This window comes from Triturus cristatus, chromosome 4_2 (genome assembly GCF_964204655.1).
Source record: "Triturus cristatus chromosome 4_2, aTriCri1.1, whole genome shotgun sequence".
Taxonomy (NCBI): domain Eukaryota; kingdom Metazoa; phylum Chordata; class Amphibia; order Caudata; family Salamandridae; genus Triturus; species Triturus cristatus.
The window spans coordinates 250,807,926-250,828,316 of NC_140586.1; the positions used below are offsets into that span (position 1 = coordinate 250,807,926).

The window sequence follows — 20,391 nt, forward strand, 5'->3', positions numbered from 1 at the left end:
CGAGTTGAGGCTCAGGGAGATAGATCTCCAGATCCTACGGGTCGGGGCACACCCTGTTCCTAATGGTGGCAGCGAAGAAAGAGAAATCACCAGGGAATCCAAACCCTATCTGCCAAAAGACATAGTAGCTAGTTATAGTGCGGGTGATGATATCGCCAAGTGGCTAGCGGCCTATGAGATCTCATTAAGAGTCCATGGGGTTCCAGAGAAGTATTGGGGATGGGGATTGTATAAATACATGCCTCCAGCTGGTAGGGATACATTATTGGCCCTGGAGCAGGATGAGCAGACCCACTACCCCACCATGAAAGTGGCGCTCGTGAGGAAGTTTGGACTAACACCCGAGAAGTATAGACAGAAGTTCCAGGGTAGCCACAAACTGGGCACACAGAATTGGGTGGATTTCCTGGACTATGCAAAGAAGGCACTAGAGGGTTGGATACAGGGCAGTGAGGTGAGGAACTACGAGGGGTTGTTTGATTTAATGTTGAAGGAACACCTGCTCGAAAAATGTTTCCCTGAACTGCGTCAACACCTGGTGGATAGCAAGCTGACCAATCCCCGGAAGCTTGCTGAGGAGGCGGACATTTGGGCTAGTACCCGGGTGTCCACAAGGGGGACTGGAGGGGACTCTCAAAAGACCGGACAGGGCGCCCCCCAGAAGAAAGAGGGAGGGGAAAAGAAAACGGAGTTCTCTAAAGGCCCCCAAAATAGTTCCCAAGGGAAGGGAACAGGATTCACCCCTAGGGCTAACCCACCCAGAAACCCTAATCCTGGCCAGAGTCAGCAGCCAAGGGTTGTCCATTGCTACGAGTGCGGTGGTGTCGGACACTATAAGGGAGATGTGAAGTGCCCGAAAAGACCACCCCCTCCCATCGGAGGAAAGGCCCCCGGAGTAGCTAGTGTAGTGCTCGGGGAGGAGATGCCCTTAGGTAAGGGAAGGGAGTGGGCGGGTGTCATCTGAGGCCCTGTGGAGCCCTAAAAGACCATTCTAGGGGCTAGAGGGGTGTTAGAACCAGCCTGGGAGTGCCAGGGGTGAACTGAGACTGGTGCAGTGACCTCTGTGAGGGGTTGTGTATTTTGGGAGAACCAGATCCTTAGGTTACCCTTATTCTACCTCAGTTCAGGCCCAGCCTTTACCAATCTAGGTGGGACACCCCCCATGTCATCCAAATGACCACAAGCTGTATTTGGGCATAGTAAAACCAAACTACCTCAGGAAAGTGATGTGAACTGTAATTGTCATTAATTGTGTTATTTAAGTTATTGAAGGTGCTTTATTTATTGACTGTATTTATTGTCTGACTGTATTTATTCCTGCATTGTATGTATTGTCTGACAGTATTTATTAGCGATTTGTATTTATTGCACCCCTATTTATTCCTTGCTTATTTATGAACTGATCCTATTTATTGAAACCCCACTGTGGTATTATTTATTTGACCTGCTATTTTCAAGAAAAGTCTTATGGTACTGTATTTATTTTATGAACCCTGCAACTAAGAGAAAATAAGATAAAGACAAACTACTTTCTTTCATAATTTTTACGGTGTAGTGTCGTTTTTGGAACGGATGAACGCATGGTTATTGTGAGGGTGTGACGTACGCTTAACACGGTGCCTGACCCCCGACCGCTCGAGCCAAGCTACCATTGTGCTGGGAACCTGGTGACGGCTAACCCGGTTGCCCGGTTTCCAACATAAAATTGGTGTTCAGTGGTGGGATTGAGCTGTGCTTGCGTCTACTCGACAATAACTGTGGGTAGTCCATAGGCCTACACCGGGAGTTTTCTCCAAGCGGACTTCCTAATTTTGAGTTTTGTTTTTTCCAAATTTACTTCTGGTGGTGGGAGGAGGTATTACAAAAGGTACCCCCCTGCATAGATTCTGTAAGCAACTGTCTTCAATCCTGAGTGGGCAAAATGGAGTTTGTATTAGAGAATGTGGAAACTTATACTGTGGCCCAACTCAGAGAGTTTTGTGAGCGAGAGGGGGTGTTTTGTCCCCAAGGTGCAAAGAAGGGTGAGCTCCAGACCAGCTTAAGGGCTTGGGGGGAGGCACGACGAGAAAGTAAGGTTGAGAAGGAGGACAGGGATGGAGAGCCTGACAGCGAGGGGGCTGGTTTGTACCAACCTGAGGTGGGGAACCTAGTAGAGGGGCCCAGAACACTTTCAAGGAAGGGCAGCAGTGTCTCTAGCAACGGCTTATTAGAAGCAGAATTCACTGACCGGAGGGAGAGAAAAGACAGCTCACATGGGATTTGGCGAAGCTGGAGAACGAAAAGGAGGAACGGAGGATGGCTCACGAGTTGAGGCTCAGGGAGATAGATCTCCAGATCCTACGGGTCGGGGCACACCCTGTTCCTAATGGTGGCAGCGAAGAAAGAGAAATCACCAGGGAATCCAAACCCTATCTGCCAAAAGACATAGTAGCTAGTTATAGTGCGGGTGATGATATCGCCAAGTGGCTAGCGGCCTATGAGATCTCATTAAGAGTCCATGGGGTTCCAGAGAAGTATTGGGGAGGGGGATTGTATAAATACATGCCTCCAGCTGGTAGGGATACATTATTGGCCCTGGAGCAGGATGAGCAGACCCACTACCCCACCATGAAAGTGGCGCTCATGAGGAAGTTTGGACTAACACCCGAGAAGTATAGACAGAAGTTCCGGGGTAGCCACAAACTGGGCACACAGAATTGGGTGGATTTCCTGGACTATGCAAAGAAGGCACTAGAGGGTTGGATACAGGGCAGTGAGGTGAGGAACTACGAGGGGTTGTTTGATTTAATGTTGAAGGAACACCTGCTCGAAAAATGTTTCCCTGAACTGCGTCAACACCTGGTGGATAGCAAGCTGACCAATCCCCGGAAGCTTGCTGAGGAGGCGGACATTTGGGCTAGTACCCGGGTGTCCACAAGGGGGACTGGAGGGGACTCTCAAAAGACCGGACAGGGCACCCCCCAGAAGAAAGAGGGAGGGGAAAAGAAAACGGAGTTCTCTAAAGGCCCCCAAAATAGTTCCCAAGGGAAGGGAACAGGATTCACCCCTAGGGCTAACCCACCCAGAAACCCTAATCCTGGCCAGAGTCAGCAGCCAAGGGTTGTCCATTGCTACGAGTGCGGTGGTGTCGGACACTATAAGGGAGATGTGAAGTGCCCGAAAAGACCACCCCCTCCCATCGGAGGAAAGGCCCCCGGAGTAGCTAGTGTAGTGCTCGGGGAGGAGATGCCCTTAGGTAAGGGAAGGGAGTGGGCGGGTGTCATCTGAGGCCCTGTGGAGCCCTAAAAGACCATTCTAGGGGCTAGAGGGGTGTTAGAACCAGCCTGGGAGTGCCAGGGGTGAACTGAGACTGGTGCAGTGACCTCTGTGAGGGGTTGTGTATTTTGGGAGAACCAGATCCTTAGGTTACCCTTATTCTACCTCAGTTCAGGCCCAGCCTTTACCAATCTAGGTGGGACACCCCCCATGTCATCCAAATGACCACAAGCTGTATTTGGGCATAGTAAAACCAAACTACCTCAGGAAAGTGATGTGAACTGTAATTGTCATTAATTGTGTTATTTAAGTTATTGAAGGTGCTTTATTTATTGACTGTATTTATTGTCTGACTGTATTTATTCCTGCATTGTATGTATTGTCTGACAGTATTTATTAGCGATTTGTATTTATTGCACCCCTATTTATTCCTTGCTTATTTATGACCTGATCCTATTTATTGAAACCCCACTGTGGTATTATTTATTTGACCTGCTATTTTCAAGAAAAGTCTTATGGTACTGTATTTATTTTATGAACCCTGCAACTAAGAGAAAATAAGATAAAGACAAACTACTTTCTTTCATAATTTTTACGGTGTAGTGTCGTTTTTGGAACGGATGAACGCATGGTTATTGTGAGGGTGTGACGTACGCTTAACACGGTGCCTGACTCCCGACCGCTCGAGCCAAGCTACCATTGTGCTGGGAACCTGGTGACGGCTAACCCCGTTGCCCGGTTTCCAACATAAAATTGGTGTTCAGTGGTGGGATTGAGCTGTGCTTGCGTCTACTCGACAATAACTGTGGGTAGTCCATAGGCCTACACCGGGAGTTTTCTCCAAGCGGACTTCCTAATTTTGAGTTTTGTTTTTTCCAAATTTACTTCTGGTGGTGGGAGGAGGTATTACAAAAGGTACCCCCCTGCATAGATTCTGTAAGCAACTGTCTTCAATCCTGAGTGGGCAAAATGGAGTTTGTATTAGAGAATGTGGAAACTTATACTGTGGCCCAACTCAGAGAGTTTTGTGAGCGAGAGGGGGTGTTTTGTCCCCAAGGTGCAAAGAAGGGTGAGCTCCAGACCAGCTTAAGGGCTTGGGGGGAGGCACGACGAGAAAGTAAGGTTGAGAAGGAGGACAGGGATGGAGAGCCTGACAGCGAGGGGGCTGGTTTGTACCAACCTGAGGTGGGGAACCTAGTAGAGGGGCCCAGAACACTTTCAAGGAAGGGCAGCAGTGTCTCTAGCAACGGCTTTATTAGAAGCAGAATTCACTGACCGGAGGGAGAGAAAAGACAGCTCACATGGGATTTGGCGAAGCCGGAGAACGAAAAGGAGGAACGGAGGATGGCTCACGGGTTGAGGCTCAGGGAGATAGATCTCCAGATCCTACGGGTCGGGGAACACCCTGTTCCTAATGGTGGCAGCGAAGAAAGAGAAATCACCAGGGAATCCAAACCCTATCTGCCAAAAGACATAGTAGCTAGTTATAGTGCGGGTGATGATATCGCCAAGTGGCTAGCGGCCTATGAGATCTCATTAAGAGTCCATGGGGTTCCAGAGAAGTATTGGGGAGGGGGATTGTATAAATACATGCCTCCAGCTGGTAGGGATACATTATTGGCCCTGGAGCAGGATGAGCAGACCCACTACCCCACCATGAAAGTGGCGCTCGTGAGGAAGTTTGGACTAACACCCGAGAAGTATAGACAGAAGTTCCGGGGTAGCCACAAACTGGGCACACAGAATTGGGTGGATTTCCTGGACTATGCAAAGAAGGCACTAGAGGGTTGGATACAGGGCAGTGAGGTGAGGAACTACGAGGGGTTGTTTGATTTAATGTTGAAGGAACACCTGCTCGAAAAATGTTTCCCTGAACTGCGTCAACACCTGGTGGATAGCAAGCTGACCAATCCCCGGAAGCTTGCTGAGGAGGCGGACATTTGGGCTAGTACCCGGGTGTCCACAAGGGGGACTGGAGGGGACTCTCAAAAGACCGGACAGGGCGCCCCCCAGAAGAAAGAGGGAGGGGAAAAGAAAACGGAGTTATCTAAAGGCCCCCAAAATAGTTCCCAAAGGAAGGGAACAGGATTCACCCCTAGGGCTAACCCACCCAGAAACCCTAATCCTGGCCAGAGTCAGCAGCCAAGGGTTGTCCATTGCTACGAGTGCGGTGGTGTCGGACACTATAAGGGAGATGTGAAGTGCCCAAAAAGACCACCCCCTCCCATCGGAGGAAAGGCCCCCGGAGTAGCTAGTGTAGTGCTCGGGGAGGAGATGCCCTTAGGTAAGGGAAGGGAGTGGGCGGGTGTCACTTTAGTGTCCCTGGGAGAACGGGAGATGGTTCCTAAGATCCAGGTGCCCGCAAATACCACAAAGTATGGGCAGTGGGTCACCATCAACGGCCAAAGAGGGGAGGCTCTGAGAGACACAGGAGCCAGTATGACTATGGTACGTAGCCAACTGGTGTCTCCAGAGCAGGTGATTCCCCATGTACTCCACCCTGCCGCGATGGCTGACGGCAGAATGGGTCACTATCCGGTGGCCGAGGTTCCCTTTGAATGGGAAGGGGTTGCAGGTTTACTTCGAGTTGCCGTAAGCCCTGCCGTGCCACTCGATTGTCTGCTGGGGAATGACATGGAGCATAATGCTTGGAAGGAGGTGGAATACCGGACTCATGCTGAGATGCTGGGTACACCTGACTGGGCCTGTGTCAGCACAAGGTCTGCGACTACCTGGAGGGGGAGTTCGTTTAGGCGGGAGCCTGGAACAAAGGCACCGCCGGCTGCCAATCAAGGGAAGAACCGAGGACAGGAGGAGCCTGCCTCGGCATCCGCGCCCCGTGTGACGGATAGGCCACCGGAGGTGGTGGACCAGGAGTCCGCGGAGGGGGATGTTACCAAACTGGAGAACCTACCCATCCTGGCCGAGTGGCACGTGGAGGGAGGGCCGACCAGGGAGGAATTCTGCAAGGGCCAGAAGGAGTGTCCTACCCTTGAGGGACTGAGGCGACAGGCCGAAGCCCAGGCAGCAGGGAACGTTGAGGGGAACTACAATATTTACTGGGAGGATGGCCTCCTCTACAGTGAACCCAAGGCACCCATGCACGGATCGTCACGGGCCTTGGTTGTCCCTCAACGTTACCGAGCCTTCCTTCTGGAGTTGGCTCATGAGATCCCCTTGGCAGGACACCTGGGGCAAGACAAGACCTTTGCCCGTCTTGTCCCACACTTTTATTGGCCTCAGATGAAAGTGTCGTCCGACACCTACTGCCGGACGTGTGTGTCTTGTCAAGCCAGTGGGAAAACAGGGGTGAAGCTGAAAGCTCCCCTGGAACCACTTCCTGTCGTTAGCACCCCCTTTGAAAGGGTGGGCATCGACATTGTGGGTCCGTTAGATCCGCCTACTACAGCTGGTCACCGGTTTATCCTGGTTTTGGTGGATCATGCCACACGGTACCCAGAGGCTATACCTCTGAGGACCATTACTGCACCTGTTGTGGCTCGGGCCCTGATGGGAATCTTTACCCGAGTGGGTTTTCCCAAGGAAGTTGTGTCCGACAGGGGGACCAACTTCATGTCAGCATACATGCGGGCGATGTGGAAGGAGTGTGGAGTGACCTACCGGTTCACCACTCCTTATCACCCCCAGACCAATGGTCTGGTGGAGAGGTTTAACAAAACCTTGAAAGGCATGATCAGAAGTCTGCCTGAAAGCCTGCGGAGGAAATGGGACGTCCTCCTACCCTGTCTATTGTTTTCCTACAGGGAAGTGCCACAGAAGGGAGTGGGCTTCAGCCCCTTCGAGCTTTTGTATGGGCACCCTGTGCGTGGACCTCTCAGCCTGGTGAGAGTCGGATGGGAAAGAACTCCCAGAAAGCTTCCCCAGGACGTGGTGAGCTACATGCTGGCCTTCCGGAGCCAAATGGCTAAGTTGTGGAAGCAAGCTTCTGACAACTTGGAAGCCAGCCAAGCAGTGACGAAGGCGTGGGATGACCACAATGCTCACCCGGTGGAGTTGGAGCCTGGCCAGAAGGTGTGGGTGATCGAACCAGGAGAGCTTAGCGCCCTCCAGGATCGCTGGTCAGGACCCTTTGAGGTGTTGGAGAAGAAGGGTAAGGCTACCTACTTGGTGGATCTGAAGACCCCTCGTCAGCCCCTACGGGTGCTGCATGCCAACCGCCTCAAACCCCACCATGAGAGGCCCAAAGTCATATTGTTAATGGTGACTGACGGAGCAGAGGACGTGGAAAGCGAGCCTCTCCCCGACTTATTTGCGTCTCAAGAAAAGGATGGGTCGGTGGAGGGAGTGATTCTCTCCCCATCCCTAACTCCTGAACAGCAGGAGGACTGCCGCCAGGTCCTGGGGCAGTACTCTTCGTTGTTCTCCCTTGTTCCGGGTAGGACTCACCTGTGCATCCATGATGTGGACACAGGAGACAGCCCACCTGTGAAGTCAAAGATCTACCGGATGACAGACAAGGTGAAGGCCAGCATTCACAGTGAAGTCACTAAGATGCTGGAGCTAGGAGTGATTGAACCTTCCAACAGCCCCTGGTCCAGTCCGGTGGTATTAGTACCAAAAGCTGCACCACCGGGGGCCCAACCGGAACTGAGGTTCTGTGTGGACTACCGGGGACTGAACTCAGTAACCAAGACTGATGCTCATCCGATCCCGAGGGCGGATGAACTGATTGACCGGCTGGGAGCTGCCCAATATTTGAGTACCTTTGACCTTACTTCCGGGTACTGGCAGATCTCTCTGACTGATGGAGCTAAGGAAAGGTCAGCCTTCTCCACGCCCAAGGGCCACTACCAGTTCTGCGTGATGCCCTTTGGGCTCAAGAACGCACCTGCCACGTTTCAGCGTCTGGTGAACCAGATCCTCGCCGGAATGGAGAGTTTCTCTGCTGCTTATCTGGACGACATTGCCGTCTTCAGTAACAGCTGGGAGGATCACTTGCGTCACCTGCAAGCTGTTCTCCAGGCCCTGAAACACGCTGGTTTAACGATCAAGGCCAGTAAGTGCCAGATCGGGCAGGGGTCGGTAGTGTACCTTGGACACTTGGTGGGTAGGGGAGCGGTGCAACCCCTCCAGGCAAAAATCGAGGCAATCATGGCCTGGGAACCCCCCAAGACTCAGACTGAGGTCCGAGCTTTTCTGGGCCTCACAGGATATTACCGCCGCTTCGTGAAGGGGTATGGGACCATTGTGGCCCCCCTCACGGAGCTTACGTCGAAGAAACAACCTCGACGGTTAGTCTGGACGGAGGCTTGCCAGCAGGCCTTTGTGAAACTGAAGCAAGCCATGTGCGAGGCCCCGGTCTTAAGGGCCCCAGATTTTTCCAAGGAGTTCATTGTCCAGACGGATGCATCGGAACATGGCATTGGGGCAGTGTTATCGCAACTCAATGAAGAAGGTCTGGATCAACCCGTGGTCTTCCTATCCCGGAGACTACTTCCCAGGGAACAGAAGTGGAGTGCAATAGAGCGTGAAGCCTTTGCAGTGGTATGGGCTCTGAAGAAGTTGCGCCATACCTGTTTGGCTCGCACTTCCTAGTTCAGACCGACCACAGACCCCTTCGTTGGCTGATGCAGATGAAGGGGGAGAATCCCAAGTTGCTAAGGTGGTCTATTTCCCTACAGGGAATGGACTTTCAGGTGGAACATCGGCCTGGAGTGGACCACGCCAATGCAGACGGTCTCTCAAGGTATTTCCGCCTTAGTGATGAGAACTCCCAAGGGGTTGGGTAGCTCTCCCCACTTTCAGCTGGGGGGGACGCGTGTTAGACCTGTCAGCCCTTTGGGTGGTCCCTCCTCATCATTATTTATTTTGTCCCACTTTTGCCTCAAACCCTGTTATACTTTTTCCTTTTTGGGAACCACCAGACTTTTTAGTGTTGATGCAGGGTCAGGGAGCCATTTTCCCTACCCCTGGAACTTCTGTCTGAGGGCCTGAGACACAAAATGGTGGCCACCCATTGTCACCTGTGACATCATCAGAACCCACTGGAGATTTCTAGAACCTTCCGTAACATTCTGGAACCCTGTGACAGGGAGAGGCAGTTTAGAATGTTGGGAGGCCATCTCAGAGTGGCAGTTGGCATCTGACTAGAGAGGAGAGAGGACCAGTTCAGAAAGAGGTCGGAGTAAGGCAGCAGGGGTGGAAACCAGTGCTTGGAGTGGGGTCCAGAAACCCACCCTTGATGCTAGTCCCTACTGACCAAGCCCAGCCTAGAGCTCTGTGTGGGACCAAGACCAGAAAAACCATCTTAAGGACCTAAATATTGTGAAGAGGCCTTAAAGAAGAAGACCAGCAAGCTCCTGACCTGTTTAGCGGTGTCCTCCTGGAGTCCTGACGTCGAGAAGCCTGGAGGCCTGAGGCCTGAGGTGGAGAAGCGGCGCTGACAGAAAGCAGACGTCGTACCCGGAGCCGTCGGAGGTCGAGAGTGGGCGCCGACGGAGGTCGTGGAGAGACACCGGAGGTCGAGTAAGGAGTTACCTGAGGTGGAGGTGAAGCACGCCGGAGGTCGGGAGTGGAGATCGCACTCCGGAGTCGCCGGAGATCGAGGTGAAGCGCGCCGGAGGTCGGGAGTGGAGATCGCACTCCGGAGACGCCGGAATCTGAGGTGAATCGCGCCGGAGGTCGGGAGTGGAGGTCGCACTCCGGAGACACCCGGAAGCGTGGAGACCGTGACCCTGTGACGCCGGAAGGCGACATCGAGCCGGAGCAGCCCAGCGACATCGAGCCGAGGCCGCCCAGCGACATCGAGCCGGAGCAGCCCAGCGACATCGAGCCGAGGCCGCCCAGCGACATCGATCCGGAACAGCCCAGCGACATCGATCCGGAGCCGCCCAGCGACATCGAACCAAGGCCGGCCAGCGACATCGAACCGTAGCCGCCCAGCGACGTCGACCCGGCGCCGAGCGGAGCCGATCATCGTGAAAAGGGCAGTAAGTGGTAGAAAGGGCATCTGAGGCCCTGTGGAGCCCTAAAAGACCATTCTAGGGGCTAGAGGGGTGTTAGAACCAGCCTGGGAGTGCCAGGGGTGAACTGAGACTGGTGCAGTGACCTCTGTGAGGGGTTGTGTATTTTGGGAGAACCAGATCCTTAGGTTACCCTTATTCTACCTCAGTTCAGGCCCAGCCTTTACCAATCTAGGTGGGACACCCCCCATGTCATCCAAATGACCACAAGCTGTATTTGGGCATAGTAAAACCAAACTACCTCAGGAAAGTGATGTGAACTGTAATTGTCATTAATTGTGTTATTTAAGTTATTGAAGGTGCTTTATTTATTGACTGTATTTATTGTCTGACTGTATTTATTCCTGCATTGTATGTATTGTCTGACAGTATTTATTAGCCATTTGTATTTATTGCACCCCTATTTATTCCTTGCTTATTTATGACCTGATCCTATTTATTGAAACCCCACTGTGGTATTATTTATTTGACCTGCTATTTTCAAGAAAAGTCTTATGGTACTGTATTTATTTTATGAACCCTGCAACTAAGAGAAAATAAGATAAAGACAAACTACTTTCTTTCATAATTTTTACGGTGTAGTGTCGTTTTTGGAACGGATGAACGCATGGTTATTGTGAGGGTGTGACGTACGCTTAACACGGTGCCTGACCCCCGACCGCTCGAGCCAAGCTACCATTGTACTGGGAACCTGGTGACGGCTAACCCGGTTGCCCGGTTTCCAACACTGGGCATTTGAGATCATTACCTATGCTGACGATATACAGCTCATCATTTCCATCGATTAAAGGAATACAGAGAAAAGAGGAAACTTAGTGAATTATCTTTAGGAGGTGGCAATTTGGATGCAGTCTCACTGTTTGAAACTCAACAAAGAGAAAACCGAGATCCTGTTCTTCGTAAAGGCGCTCAGTGTCTGAAATGATTCTTGGTGGCCAACACTCCTTGGTCCCGCCCCCAGGCCCAAAAGAGTAGTTAAGAATCTGGGTTTTCTGACTCTCTTTCTAGGTAATTGCTTTCTGTGGGAGTTGCTTTGGCCTCTAATGGAACTTCCGCAAGATAATTCAGTGGATTCCTGTGGCATGGCATGAGACTAATTTGCAAGTCTTTTTTATGAGTAGATTAGACTATGGTAATGCCTTGTATGTCAGGATGGCTGACTATTTGTTTACTCACCTGCAATTGATTCAAAACTCGTGGTGAGATTGATTTGCAATCTTCCCACTAGGAGCTCGGTTTCAGTTTGTTTACATTTCTTCATTGGCTACCAGTTGTAAGAAAACTATCTTCAAGACACGTTGTTATGTGTTGTACCCTCCCTTATCAGCTTGCTGCCACATCCTGTATTGTTATCGACTATGATATTATTGATTCTATTTGTCTCTGGTCCCTGAACAATTGTAAAGCGCTCTGATACCAGCTAGGCTATTGTTCACGCTTTATAAAGCTTTCTAAGTAAATAAATACAGTAAATAAGCACTGGGCAGTTTATGAGACTAGACCAGTGGCCTTAAATTTAACGCTGGGCTTGGTACTACACTACGCTTGCGTAGTTTGTGCTACTACGCGCTACACAAATTGCACGTAGCACAGTGCAAAAACGTGTAGCGGGCATTTTTTGCTCGCTCGCGGTCCTCAATGTCAAGTTGGTGACCGTGAGCGAGCAAAATGACATCCCGGCGAGACTTTTTCCTCATTCGCGATCAGCAACATCAGGTTGCCGATCGCGAGCGTGGAAAATAAACCTCCCGGCGAGATTCTTAACGCGGGGAGGTCTGGTTTCTCATTGCGAGTAGTCACGTATGCTCGCGACCGCTCGCGATGAAAAACTACCAGTCCGCATTCAGAAAGCTGCCGCTTGAGTACAAATCTACACGAGCGGCAAAAAACGGCCACTTGCACTATGCGAGATGCCGTTTGCAATGAATACACAGTGTGGACAAGCATCCGGCACTGTGCAATCAGTGCGAACAGCCTTTTCCCTACCGCACTACGCAGTTCGCGTAGCTCGCGTAGTGCGAAGTGCACTTCGCGTAGTGTAGCGCCACTACGCAAACTACACCCAGGGTTACTTAAATTGTAGAGTTGTTTTTCGCAAGACAGTGCGTGCCCTTGGATCTGCTAGTCAGGCTACACTGTAGGCAAATTAATGGATCTCGAATAGGGGTGGCGCTCCTTTCAATATTTGGCGGGTTTCCACTGTATTGCTCTTCTTTTCTATTTACGCTCGACATCTGATCTCTTTACTTTTCGTAGTATGCTGAAGATGTGGCTTTTCCATCATTGATTTGTACTCGGAACATATGGAGTTAGGCTAGATTGCTCTCTAGTGCCGGAATATACCCTCGGGATGATTTTGCGCTCTATAAATGCTATAAACAGGACAACACTATATGGTGTTGTGCCACAGGCTTACTTCGATGTTCACACAGGCAACCTAAAAATAGGCGCAGACAGTACTTTAACAAAAACACACACATACAGGCAATGCACATTCAAGTGCACAAAGTCACACATGTACAGAAATAAGTCCAAACATGTCAATGGATGGAAGAGTGCGTGGGTGGCTGTGTTCCATGGATCCATGGGTGTGAGTAGATATGTAGCTAGTACAACATGGCAACCATAAAGGTGTCACTGTTATGAGCACTTTAAGGAACACTATAATACAAAGGACCACATTCTAAAAGTTACATGTTTAAATCAATATATTATGATTGTTGTAATAATGGAATAGGGTGTATTTGGGTTTTATATAAGTTGGACTGATTGTACGAACCAAGCATGTGCAGAAGCAGTGCCAGAGTGTTCTGACTGGTTCAATCTGTTCGGATTGTTGAGAAATCAAGTTAAAGAGAGAAAAAGTGTGTGTTTTGTGTTTCTGGGCATGTGTGTTTGTGCATGTGAAATTGCGCCTACATATCTATCATTAAGATAAAATGAAGCTCAGTGTTGACAAAGATAGAGGTTGAAGCCCAGCTGCTAACAAAGGCATATGAATATGATTCCAACAATTCATCTTGAGGAAGGGATGCTGAAGGGCAGCACATAAGGGGTAAGAAACCCCCATCAGCCCCAGGAGCCCCTTAACTAATTGAAGGTAGGTCAGGTATGTTCCTATGTGTGCAACCTTTCAGTCACATATTTGGATTCTAGTGACACAGCTAATAAGGTTAATACTGGTCCAGACATTTTTTAAATATAAACTTTAGCATAGTTCTTCTAGTGCTTCTGTTCACTTTCAGTTCTGTAATGAAAGCACCTTTCCCGGGGCGTTGTTATATGGGCCGCCAGGCCCTAGGGCCCCCTTCATACAATCTATTCAAACTTTTTTGGAGTCCTGTGTAGACTCCCCAACATTTACCCTATTGGGAGATTTTAAATTTCATCTTGAGTGTCAGAATAACACTGATACCAGCCATTTGGTGGACAGCCTGGGCTGCTTTGGACTAAAACAGATCATAACAAAGCCCACGCATAATGCCAACCACACACTGGATGGGGTCTTTACTAGTGATGTAAATATCACTCTGGAAAAATTGCTTCCTCTCTCATGGACTGATCATAGTGCCATCTTTTTTAAACTTTCTCATCCAGGGACAGAGGCACCTTCCCCGAACGTGCCTTCAGCTACTAAAACCCTCCTGTGGCGCAAAATCAATAAAATTGAGCTTGAGCCGGCTTTACATAGACATACCCTCATATTAGATCAAGGGATTAATAGCACAGCGGACAACTTTAAGCATTGGGTGAGCTCGGCTATTGACATGGTGGCCCCGGAGAAAAATATGAAACAGCGTAGAAACCAACCGTCAGCCCCTTGGTATACTGCTGAACTTGGAAGCATAAAGTCCAAATGTAGAAGGATGGAACGCACTTGGAGGCAGGACTACAGTAAAAAGGGTAAACCTAACTACAGGCTAGCCCTAGAAGAATACTAGTTGCCAATTAAAGCTGTTTAATTAGCTATTTTTCTATGAAGATAGGGGCAGCAAGAAATTCAACTAGAGAACTTTTTTAAACAGTCACGACTCTGTCCAAGCTTCAATCTGGTCTCCCGATCAAGCTGTCTCTGGCAATGTTGCTGGGTTTTTTCAATCCAAAGTACACACAGTCTTTAAAGAGCTTCTGGGGCACGCAGTTGCCTCAGCCACAGGCCTGCCGATTAAGATTATAGCCCCTTATAATCAGGCTATTTATGAGCTGACAAGCTTTTCCTCTTTGTCTTGTAAGAGAGTAAATTATTTACTTTTAGCTACTAAGTCAGGCTCACCTACTGACCCATGTCCACCTTTCATTCTACACATGGTGTCAGATACAGTTAGCTCCTTCTAAGCTCTGCTTTTAAATGACGTACTTTTGTCAGGGATCTTTCCTATACCCTGGAAGAAAGCCTGCACTAAAAAAACCCTTGTTAGATCCTACTGAGGCAAAATACTACCGACCCATATCATGTATGCCACTCCCTACCAAAATCCTGGAAAGGGCCATGAATGAAGACCTGGTGAATTATCTGGAATCCAATAATTTCTTTGATCCTACACAATATGGTTTCAGAACGAATCATTCTACGGAATCAGCATTGGTCATGAGCACAGAGGAGATCCGCAAGCAGTTAGATAGGGGAGGGAAAGCTGTTCTTGCTCTACTCAATCTCTCTGCCGCTTTTGACACTGTTAATCATCAGGTGCTAACGCAGAAGTTTGAGACAGTAGGAATAAAAGGGTCAGCTCTTACTTTGCTTCCTTCCTTCCTCTCTCATAGAGAGCAAAACTTGTGTTGGGGTAATCTCACTTTGGAGGCATTCTCTCTCCCCTGAGTTGTTCCGCATGAGACAGAGCTGTCCCACACCCTATTTAACAATTATGTCACCCCTTTAGCTAAACTCATTAGTGTGTATGGTTTCTCTGTGGTATCCTACGCAGATGACACACAGATAGTTATATCTTTAACATCTAGTGTGGACTTGTTGGCAACTCAGTACAATAACTGTCTGTCGCACATCAAGGGGTAGATGCAAGAGAATTACCATAAGCTAAACACAGAGAATACGGAGGTGATGGAGTTTAAAAGGGGTTCCCTCCTTTGGAATGACTCCTGGTGGCCTGCGGACGCAGGTCCACGGCCTGACCCATTTAACGAAGCCAAAAGCCTGGGAGTACTGTTTGATGATCAACTCTGTTTTTCGCAACGGATTACAGGTCACATCCACCTGTTTCTTTCTTCTAAAAATTTTGAGAAAGATTTTTCTATTCATTCCACAAGAGTTACAAAAAACTGATAATGGCCCCGATCCTCTCTAAAATAGACTACTGCAATGCACTTTTTTTGGCCAGTGATAAATGTCTACAACTAAAACTACAGTCTTTACAAAAAGCTTAGGTGCTGCTGAATATCCCCAATTTTGACCCCATATCAAACAGCATTTGAAAACTCCACTGGTTACCCGTTCAAGAAAGGATCAAGTTTAAAGCACTATGCCTGGTGCACAAAGCTTTCTATGGGGGGTGACCTTGTGACATCCTAAAATATTTTGCTTGGTATGTTCCACGGAGGGACCTTAGATTGGCCAATGCTGGGCTTGTCCAAGTTCCTAGGATCAGAGGGGCCAGGCTGGGTGGCAGAACCCTATCTTACCTGGATGTGAAAATCTGGAATTTACTGCCTCCCTCAATCAGATTGCAATCTAATCGCTCCTCTTTCAGGAAGTTGCTCAAAACCTGGCTCTCCCCACCCCCCAAGTAAATACAAGCTTTCTTCCCTCTATTTTAGATGAAATATGTGCTTGTCCTGCGCCAAGACGCCTCAGCATTCGCTGAGCTCTATAAATGTTTTACTTACTTACATAGTTACAGGGGGTTGCTTCTGGGTAGGATGGGCAAAAATCTAATTGAGCACTATCCGGAGCATGGACAGCAATTTTTAGAGATGTGTCTGTCAAGAATGGTCCAATTTTCTTCAACAAGTGGAGGAATGTTTGTGGTAGTTTACTGAAATGAAGTGAAAGTGATATGGTGTAGTCAACGTAGAAGCCCAGAGATTTCACATAGCAAGGAAGAGATGGTTGGAGTTAGTTCAAGAGAACAATGCCAAATTAGTTTTTGTGCTTCAGGCGGATGAGGAGCCCAAAATTGTCCATTAGAACAACCCACGTCATACTGTACCCTCTCAGCGAAGATTTTCATCAGATTGTTCAAGTCGAGTGTCCAGTAACAAGACCAATCTTTTCAGTTTTGGAAATGACGTGAATCACGTGCTCAAGGATTTCACTGTAGGGTTTCACTCTGCATTTTCAGCAGATATGGAACTATGTCTGATCTGAATAACTCTTGACAAAAGACCATTGTCCACAGGAGCTTTTTCATAAAAGGTTCCACATTTTCAGCAGTTGGTTTTATGAATTGCTTTCCTTCATGCCCAAACTTGCAAAACTTTATGAGTTTTGGAAAAATGAGTCTAGTGTCTCATCGTGGGGTTTGCTCCCAATGTACATAAATATTTTTAAGGACATCCACGCCCTCCACTCCCGCATAATTTTGTCTCTAGGTATCTGGTACTTTGACCCTTCAGTGGCTGTAACCTGCTAAACAGGCCAGCCTCATTTGGTCTGTTTAAAAGAATAGTCATTCTCATTTTAAAACTGATTTTAACTGTCACTCTGGTAATGTCTAGTTTCACACAGTACAGACAGTACAAAGAAAGGATAGATTATCCCACTCATTTCCAAAACATGGCCTGCAACTACATGCTTTTCCAGGAAGGCCCTGCTGCAGGATTTGTTCTGGCTGTATACATTGTAATAAAAGCCAAAACTGTCACTTTTGCTAGTGAGTGCTATAAAAACATCATGTAAAATGCATTGGTAATCTATGCTGAAAAGACTAGTAGTGGATTTTATTTTCTATAATCCATTACCTTTATAACAGTTCCTGTCGGAACTCAGCTGAAATGCATTCCAAAAAGCAGTCACGTTGCTGTTTGTGAGCAAGCCCATTCACACCTTTGTAGCCTATACCGTGCCAGCTGCTGTGCCAATGAACTGGCAACACAATTGTATGGTATGTTATAGTAATTGCCTTTATATAGCACTTACTACCTCTGACAAGGCTTTAAAGCACTTTATGACAGATAGCATGCTACTCCGTAACCCAGACCTAGTAGGAAGTCCAGAGTTTTTTAATTATTGTTGTAAATATGTTGGCTATTGGGATAGTCTTGTGCTCTGGAGAACATGAAACATTGCATTTCCTTCAGTTCCTATAGGTGGATTAAGGTAATAGGAGTTAGGCGTAATTATCAGATTGAGTTCATGCAAGTGGAAAAATGGGATAAGTAATTATGGTGTAGGAGGTTAAATATTGTGAAATAGTGAGAGATTACACAGGTGTGGGAACTGTGATTAATGGGAGTGTGATGATCAGATAGTATAGAAAAGGATAGGTATTGCAGGAATGGCTGCTAAAAACAGAGTTTATGATTTGTAAGGAGGAAGTATGATTAGTTTACTGAAGTATAGTAGAAAGTAAGGTGGCAGACGTGATAGAGTAGAGTAAACACGGAAGTACTAAAACAGTCAAAGGCGGGAGTGTAAGAAGTGCATTGTTTAAATAGAAAGGTTGGAGTCAGATTAAATCCCTAAGTATAAATCAAAAAATTTTCATGCAGGGTTTTTTGAAATAATGAGACAGGATGCAATATGCAGAAGTATAAATAGTAGCAAAGAAATGCTGAAAGTTGATTACCTGTGGGCAGGTAATACAAGTTGCTTAGGCCGTTACATTTTGCTATTGATGGCGTTGATACAATCTGTCTTTTTTTTTTACTTAGATATTGAATTTTATTACATTTTTTGACTTTGTACTTGTTTTTTTAAATATGGGAATTGACTTGTGTTATGTGCGGTTAGCGGGTAATTTAGGTTCATTTAATGCACTTTTGAGGAGTAGACAATCCCTGTGTTTTGCATTGATCATTCCGCTCTGTGTTTGAGACAGATGCATGGGCAGTAAGTTTCTAGAGGAAGTGGTTCTCCACGATAATATGGGTTGTGTGTAAACGGAGTCTGTTGATTAAGCAATTCTTGTTCTTAGGGGGTCCAAGAAGGTATCTGTTTGTAGTCAGAAAATTGGAACATGCGTATTCTTTGTTGGATCACTTTGGGAATAGCCAGGACTTAACCAGCCTTCTGAACTCTAACTACCAAATGCCCCAGACAGAAAGTAGGAAACACATGGGGGCTGCCAAGAAGGACATTTCCATTTGAATAGTCTCCAGTAACATCTTTCCAGTTCAGAGCAGGGTTGCAGTAGACTCAGTAGAGCGTGGGGCTTCAACCAAATATTTGTTCAGGGACAATGATTTCCTTCGAAGTTTAGCTAGCTAAACTGGGATGGCCTAGGTTTTCATTCTGGATTTTAAGTGCATGAAATTCCGGGATACTTTTGAGGCAACTTATCACATACCATGGGCAGGAATTGCATCACTTTGCTGCCAGACTTGGACTGTGAGTGGGAAGAATTGGAATTTTAGCAGTATTAGCTAGGCCACATCACTAATGACAGGCAGTTAATTCTATGTACGGACAGGAGGCGAGGATTTTGCAGACATGGGTCCTGGGCTCACTGTGCCACTGGAATCAAGCTATCCTGGCTGATGAGGAGTGAAACCCCGAAACCGGTCCTAGGATGCTTGTTTACGGTCCAGGGAGGACCTGGCTTGACAGTTCCGGCTGGACTGTTCCCATGAGGCACAGGGTCAAGACCGATTTGCATATGGCCATGTCTAAACTGGGGTGGCATGGTGAGCAAAAGAATGATGGATTTAACCCAGGTCTCTTGACTGGGGGTAAATGTTGTGATTTGTTCTGCATTCCATCCATCAATTGTGTGTCTTTCGCTTTATTCTCAGCAGCTATTTTAATGCATTTTAACAAGAACCACATTTCCCACAAAACACTGGGAATGTTGGCCAATTGCATACTGTACACAGAACGGTGACATTCCTTCTTAATAAAAGTGGACCTGAAACTTGGGGACCTCGCTGATTTTGAGCCATGGGCTGTGGCACACGGGGAACTCTTTGGTGAACCCTTTATTAAGCAAAAGGGAACTTTTTTAATACTTTCACATCACTGGACAAATCAAAGTCCTCCATCAAAAAGGTTTTGTCCTCTCGGGTTTCCCGGTTGAGGCAGTGGCCACTCAGCCCCCAAGGCTTCTCCCAGTATCCTCCTAGAGGGCAAGACTCCAGGCCCAGGCAATATCAGGAGCGGGCAACATTAGGACCAGACCTGTTTTGGAAATTTCTACCAGACCCGCAGATGGTGCTTTAGAGGCAGAGGACAGATGGGATTCAACACAGCCTCCAATTATGGTGAGTGTTTGATCTTCTTCCCTTAATTAACATAGGAGGTCGTCTGGCAATTTTTTCCATGTCTGGCAGTCAATCATAAGCAATGCATGGCTCATGCAAACGATTTGGGGGTTTCACATAGAATATTGTGGGTCCTCATGTCACGTTACACACCCCAATCCACTCCAGTTCTCGCAACGTGAGGTGGAAATGGTGGATGCGGAGGTTGCCTCACTCCTCGCAAAAGGAACTATTTGTCCTACAACCCCTCATCCACCTAGCTTCATAAGCAACATTTTCCTAGTCAACAAGAACGACAGGAATCAACAACAGGTAATATATTTACGAGAGTTCAACGAGTGGCTTTTGTACGCCATTTAAAAATGGAGGGTATCCAACTCCTCCAAGATGTTTTACGTCATGCAGACTGGATGCTCCTCCTGGACTTGAAGGATGCTTACTGGGCCATACCAATTTTCCCTCCTCACAGGAGGTTCCTCTGGAGACAACAGACATTTCAGTTTGCAATGCTACTCTTCAGGCTCTCCTCCACCTCTTGGTGCTTAACAAAGGTGCTCAAACCAGCCATGGGATACCTACGGGCACAGGGTATACTCCTCATCATTTACCTTGACGATTTGCTCCTCATGGTACAAAACCCACCGACATTTGTCAGTCTAACTGCAGATGGTTGTTAACCTGCTCGAAAGGCTCAGATTTGTTGTAAACGAGAAAACACCCCTCCTAATTCCCTCTCAGAGAGTAGCTTTTCTGGGTTTCGTCATAGATTCCACTGGGGCTA

At 47.9% G+C, this 20,391-nt stretch overlaps 1 protein-coding gene across 1 annotated transcript in view; it reads right to left on the reverse strand.

Moving 5' to 3' along the window:
• Nucleotides 1–20,391, reverse strand: part of LOC146833577 (cytochrome P450 2D15-like) — a 370,438-nt gene that overhangs the window by 76,157 nt on the left and 273,890 nt on the right. The window lies entirely within an intron of this gene.